This window comes from Triticum dicoccoides, chromosome 2B (genome assembly GCF_002162155.2).
Source record: "Triticum dicoccoides isolate Atlit2015 ecotype Zavitan chromosome 2B, WEW_v2.0, whole genome shotgun sequence".
Lineage (NCBI taxonomy): Eukaryota > Viridiplantae > Streptophyta > Magnoliopsida > Poales > Poaceae > Triticum > Triticum dicoccoides.
The window spans coordinates 394,765,581-394,772,182 of NC_041383.1; positions in this window are offsets into that span (position 1 = coordinate 394,765,581).

Sequence of the window (6,602 nt, forward strand, 5' to 3'; positions counted from 1 at the left end):
CTTTATGATTTTGTTTCATGTATGTATCCTGACTCCAAGGTTGCCTCGTTACAACATTCCATCAAATACAAAGGAAAACTAACACGCATGCTGATGCATCTCAATGTCACAGACCATAACCAATATTTAATTCACAACTAAAGACAAAAGTTGTGAGAGTGTGTACAAAAAAACTACTAATGGGGTATCTATGACTTGAACCCTAAACCCTAAGCAGGATATAATTTCCTAGTTAGGTAGAACCTGTCGAAGGAAAGAAGTCTGCCCCCCTAAGAGCATACGATGTTTTTATGCAGTTCCACTAAAATCGAGTTGAGCATCCCTGTTGGCAAAGATATTGAAGAAGTGTGATTAGAATAATAGTAGTGGCACTAGGTCATGAGACATAAACTCATCACAAATAGAAACCGGTAGAAGTAGAGAAAGATCCACATGGAGATGGAGCTACGTGAGGAGCTGCGGCAGTGGAGCAAGCTGGCTCCAGAAGGAAGTTGTACCTAGGACGTCGGGGTGTAGCTAGAAGGGCGGTGGCAGGCGGCATCAGCCCATACCGCGTGGACCCCCGGTCGGGACGCACCGACAGTGTGTTTTCTTCCTCGCCGTTGTCTACCTTGTCTACGCAGAACATCATCCGCTTCCCCCAGTGGCGGGATCAAGCCAAATCTGTGACCAGCGGTGTGGCCACCTTCGTTCTATGCTTGTGAACAGAGCAACCCAAGCAAGCAGGCTTGTAGCTTAGGCTCCTACCTGTGTATATATAGTGGAGCGGTTTTCTGTTTCTCTCCATATCAACCTTTTAATCGTTGCTTCGTCCAACTAACTTACTATGTGATTTGACTCCTCCTGAGTGGCCCCTACACGTACTTCCCCTACGTGTATGATTGTTCCCGAGTGTCACTTGTACTTATCTCTATTTCTTGCATGACACATAGACTAGATGCACATAGAGGAATTTTGTTACTGCACTTTGTTTACGTAGTACCTACTCCCTCCTTCTAGTTCACTACTAGTACTCCCTCCGTCCTGGTTTATTGGTCCCCTTTGTACTCAATTCATGGGCTTGTTTTCCTCAAGAAATTGTCTTTACCAACGTATTAATATCGGGAATGCATGCATGAACAATGAATGATTAAACCTTGCATGCAACATTTTGATAAAGCATTGACATATGAACATGTGAATGTGAGGGACTACAACCTCGTGCATGCATGCAACAGTCATACGTACACATGCACACAAAAACGCGCGTGATGCCCTAATGCATGCATGTCCGAGCACACTATGGAACACAAACGGTCACACTCAAGTGCTCAACCTACAGATGCATGCACCCACATACTCAGCCAGGGTGAGCTAGTGACTGTATAAACACCGGAAAATGTATATATTGACTGCAATGAGCGTATTATGAAGTCCACTGACCGTATTTTTACAAATATACAGTGACAACTAGTGTATTTATCTCGTTCCAAATTAAGCCATATTAACCGGAAAGGAGGCAATATGGACTAGCATTACTTTGTTGTGTCCCGTCAACTTGCAGAACAAGGAGAAGCTTGCAGGACGGGGGAAGCTTGCGCGTGGTGGCTCGTAGGACAAGGAGAAACTTTTGCGCGCGTCAAATTATCACCTGGGCTGTCTTTTCGTATAGAAATGAGCTCCGCCATGTACTCCGCGCGGGTGTGGCCGGGAATGAGACGTGAGTACGTTTGTCGTGTGTGCACCTCTTCTTTATGTGCAGGAACGTACGTGGGTGTGTGTGAAAGAGATGGTTTGTGCGAAACAGAGGCAATGTGTCGATGATATCTCAAACAGAAAAATGTAACATATGCAATATGTGCGAAACAGAGGCCTCATATATAGAGGGAGCGATCCACGACAAGAGAGTGGAGGGATAGTCGGCGTGAGATATCGATAGAATCTAAAACAAGGATGAAGTGTGTGGGTGCGTGATCGATAAAGAGTGCCATCGAATTTGTGTTAGCCCACGTCAAAGATACAGGGCGGATGGCCTACTGGAATGTGAGAGGGCAGAGGTGCAGTTTGTATCAGTGGTATGGATACCTACCTACAGTGTTTGACTATCAGTGTGTGTGGGGGTGGGGGGGGCAGAGACCTAACTATAGAGGTAGAATGATACGTCCATTTTGCATCATGCTTTTATATCAATATTTATTGCATTATGGGCTGTTATTACATGTTATGTCACAATACTTATGGCTATTCTCTCTTATTTTACAAGGTTTATCATGAAGAGGGAGAATGCTGGCAGCTGGGATTCTGGGCTGGAAAAGGAGCGAATATTGGAAACCTATTCTGCACAGCTCCAAAAGTCCTGAAACTCCACGAAAGTCATTTTTGGAATTAATCAGAATTATTGAGCGAAAGAAGTACTAGAGGGGGCCCACACCCTGGCCACGAGGGTGGGGGGCGCGCCCACCCTAACTGGGTGCGCCCCCTGCCTCGTGGGCTCCCTGGTGGCCCTCCGGTGCCCATCTTCTTCTATATGAAGTCTTTTACCCTGGAAAAATCATAAGCAAGCTTACGGGACAAAACTCCGCCGCCACGAGGCGGAACCTTGGCGGAACCAATCTAGGGCTCCGGCGGAGCTATTCTGCCGGAGAAACTTCCCTCCGGGAGGGGGAAATCATCACCATCGTCATCACCAACGATCCTCTCTTGGGGAGGGTGTCGGGGATATACCCCGTAGCGTAAACCGGCCACGAGTATAAACCAGCCGGACTGGATGATTCACCGGCTACCCGCCTGGTCTTGGCGGTTCATTTGTAACCCGGTGGGCGGGTCAGATGGATGACGAGGCCCATGGCCCAGAAGGCCGGTTCATACTTGGTGGGCCGGTATAAGAGGAAAGGCATGAGGAATATTTACAAGGAGTTAAGACCAGGACTTGTATCCGGTTTGTATTAGAGATAGAATAGTCATAATCCTAATAGGACTCCACATGTAAACCGCCCCTTCGACATATATAAGGAGGGGCAGGGCTCCCCAAAGAGGGGACAAGCGACAAGCAAGAAGAAACAAACTTAGGGCTAGACACAAAGAGGAGAGCCGGTTTACGGCGACTCCCTCGTGATGATAATGAGACCTAGCCTCAAACAGCATGTAGGGTTTTTACCGGATAATGTTTCCCGGGGCCCGAAGCTGTCTAAATCCCTGCCTTATGTTGCGTCTCTCGATTCCGCTCAACCCCTCTCAAGCTACCACATAGATGCGTTGGCCTCGCAACTAAGTCTTGACACTAAGGACATCTGACGTGTTAATTCCACGATAGTTGGCGCCCACCGTGGGGCTATCGCACAATGGTGTTGAGTTCTTGAAGGGATCGTTTCTAGGGATCGAGAAGTTTGCAACCGTCCAATATGAGTTTTGAGTTCAAGGGAATTTAGGGTTTGGCGTTCCTGTGTATACCGCCGATAAAGCGTGATCCGTCGAATCCGGACAGAAGACCAATATTTTGCTGCTAGTCGCATGTCACCAAGGCCGACAGGAATTGTGCTCCAGCTGCCACACACCGCGTCAGATCAATCTACGTCAGCATACGCGTAAGGAGGCAAGGGTCAAGACCCGAGGCGGTTTCATAAAATCGATCTGCTAAAGACTGCTAGTACTACGGTACTACTCTTTCCGGCGTCAAGACCGAGTAAAATCCAAAGGATATGTCGAAAGCTACTACTGCTTTGTGCTAGCAAATCATTTGATTGGTATGAGCAAACCGAGGTTACTAGGAAAAAGAACGAGGCGGTAATCTTTCGAGAGACCGAAAAGGAAGAGTTTTTCTGGCAACGCTCGTCTATAGATCTGGCAAGCCGAGTACAACCAGTACTCGCGTGCATCATAAAAAAAAGTGGCAATGATTAAAAAGAAAAACAGGAGGCAGTCGCAGACACGAACTCGCCTACGCCGCTGTCGCTTTGCTTCGCCGGCTGCCTGCTGGACTTCTCAAGCTCGCCCACCCCTGCGAGTCCTCGCTCCCGCGCAGCAGCCGCACCGGCTGTGCGGCCTCTACGCTCCCCGGCTCACCTCCCCGGCTCACCTCGACGCTGTGACCTGCCGCTTTGGCATCGCCTGCCTCCGCATCGCTACTACTTCTACAGCAGTGGCCTCCGAGCCGCGGCGACGACCCGCCACGAGCTGCTACACCTCTGCTGAGCTGTCTCCGAACAAATCGCCATGGCTCCAGGGTCAAGCCGCTTTAACTGCAGGCCGTGCTGTATTAAACCGCCGTGCTCGCCTCCTAGACTGCAGGCCTGCACTGCATCTAAGCCGACCGTCTGCTGAGAGCTACCGTTATTTCAGTCAACCGAACCAACCAACTCAGTCTCAAACCAAGCCGTCTTCCACTGCTGGGCTGCTTCAAGGACCGTCTGCGAGTCGCCGCCTGGCCTTAACCACGGTCGAAGCTGCTGTCCCATCTTTCCTTGCGCTGTTCCCGCTGCTGTGGTCTACCTCTGCCTTGGGCTAGCTTCAGTCGTGCCACGACGCGCTGCTAGCTCACCACCACTGCCGGATCAAATCCCAGGAAGCCTACAGCCTTACATCAACAGGTTGCTGCTACCTGTGAATATGTGGTTGTGGCAGCAACAAGAACTGCGCTGTACAGCCACACGTGCTCAGACAGAAATTGCAAGGAAGGCCATGTTGGGCGGCAGCATGCTGTCAAAAGCTGCAAGCCCGACGCTACGTGGCGAACAATCAACAATGGAAATCTGATGACAGAAGTATCCATGAAACCAAGCCTAATAATGTGCTACTAGCTGACGTGGAGGACCAAATCCAAGGTCCACTACTAATAGTACTTCTCACGAGAGTACTACATGAGGACTATTAGTATCACGTACATCAGAAAAATCATCAGGACGCGCACCAAGCATTATACATCAACAGTGTCCGCGTTTATCAGACAAAATATATCAGGTGCTATTTTTTCTGTCTACTTTTAGTATGTATTGTTTCGTCAAAGAACAATTACTTGGTCTATGATAATTTTTCGCAGGACCATTATTCCTTACAAGGGTGTTGCATAAAGGGTGCGCGCCAGCATTATTTGTGCAAGTCACTGCCCCCGCTACATCCGCACGCGTGACTGACTCATCGTCCGCGTCTGCGTTTTGTCTCGCCTGAGTCCGGGCTGTTTCCAACGTCGTGGCCGTTTTTCGCGACCACACCGGCTTACAACACCATGGACGACTCGCCCGTCCGCTTTCGCGGCCGGATCACGCGCCCACGCCGGTTTACAACACGGAGGACAACTTGCTCATCCGCATCGGTTATAACACCGCGGCCGGATCATCTGTCTGCTCGTCTGGCCGACTTGTTCATGATTGATTTCAGCTCACCGTGGTCATCATCAACTTCGCGGACAATTGTTTATTACAAATGAGGTGTTATATTACGGGCACAGAGCACGCGCTGGCAACATCCTGCCCGGCGTTCGTCCGTATCACATTACACGAAGAATGGACGCGTACAAGACGCCGCCCTTACGGCCCGGTTTACATCAGCATTGCCGGGACCGCGCCTGCGATTAACTCGCCCGTCTGTACCAGTTTAATGACATTGGTGCCGTTGCTCCTCGTCTGCACTGGCTTACAATGCCGCAACCGACTCATATGTCCGAGCTGCCCCTGATGTTGCGGTCGTCCATCTCTCACGGCCTGGTCTACATCAACATACCAGGCCGCACCTGTCTGCATGAGCAAGCCACAGCTTGGGTAGCCCGGTTTTCTTTCAAAATGGAGGCAAATTATCATATACTATCAACCGCCGTCTACACCGGATGGCTCAATGGGCAGGCGCACAAGTCGCCGCCACTACAGTTTGGTTAACTTCAAATCGCCAGTTGGAAGGAACCATTGGCCGAGTTGCTGACACGGCTCATACAGGATCATTTATAACCCGCCGCAGTCATCACAACCTTCTGTGGATTCACATCGTGTTATCAACACCAATGATATACAAGTTATGCCGGTTTATATCGCGGTCAAATATGGAGAGTTTCAAGCCAGCTCCTCGAGTCACCTTGAGACTCGGGGGCTACGATGACATGACTAAGCAAATCTTGCCAGTTTCAGCAAATTTAAGAACCCCGGGACGATGGAGGGAAAGATAACCCGGTCCCGGAGGCTACTGTTATTTGAAGGCCGTCAGAAAATTTCCGGCTTAGTAAGTATATGACAGTTACAAAATCCCGGCTCAATGAAGAAGTTCCGGATCATCAGAAAGGATTCCGGTTTAAAATACGGTTCAAGGGAAGTCAGTCTCACTGAAGCTCTCAAGTATCCGGTTTACAATCCGGTTCAAGGGAAATATATTCTCCCACAAAGCTCTCAAGCGCTCAAATCCGGTTTAAAAATGTCCGGTTCAAAAAGGAATTAACTTCTCGCAAGTTCGAGTTGAAAGGCCATCAGAAAATTTCCGGCTGAAAATGAAGATTCTGGTTTACAATCCGGTTCAAGGGAAAGATGTCTCCCACAAAGCTTTGAAGCTCTCAATATCCGGTTCAAAATCCCGGTTCAAGAAGGATTTATCTCTTGCAAAAAGTTAAAGGGTGCCAAAGAGGACCTGCTGCCATGATGCGCGGT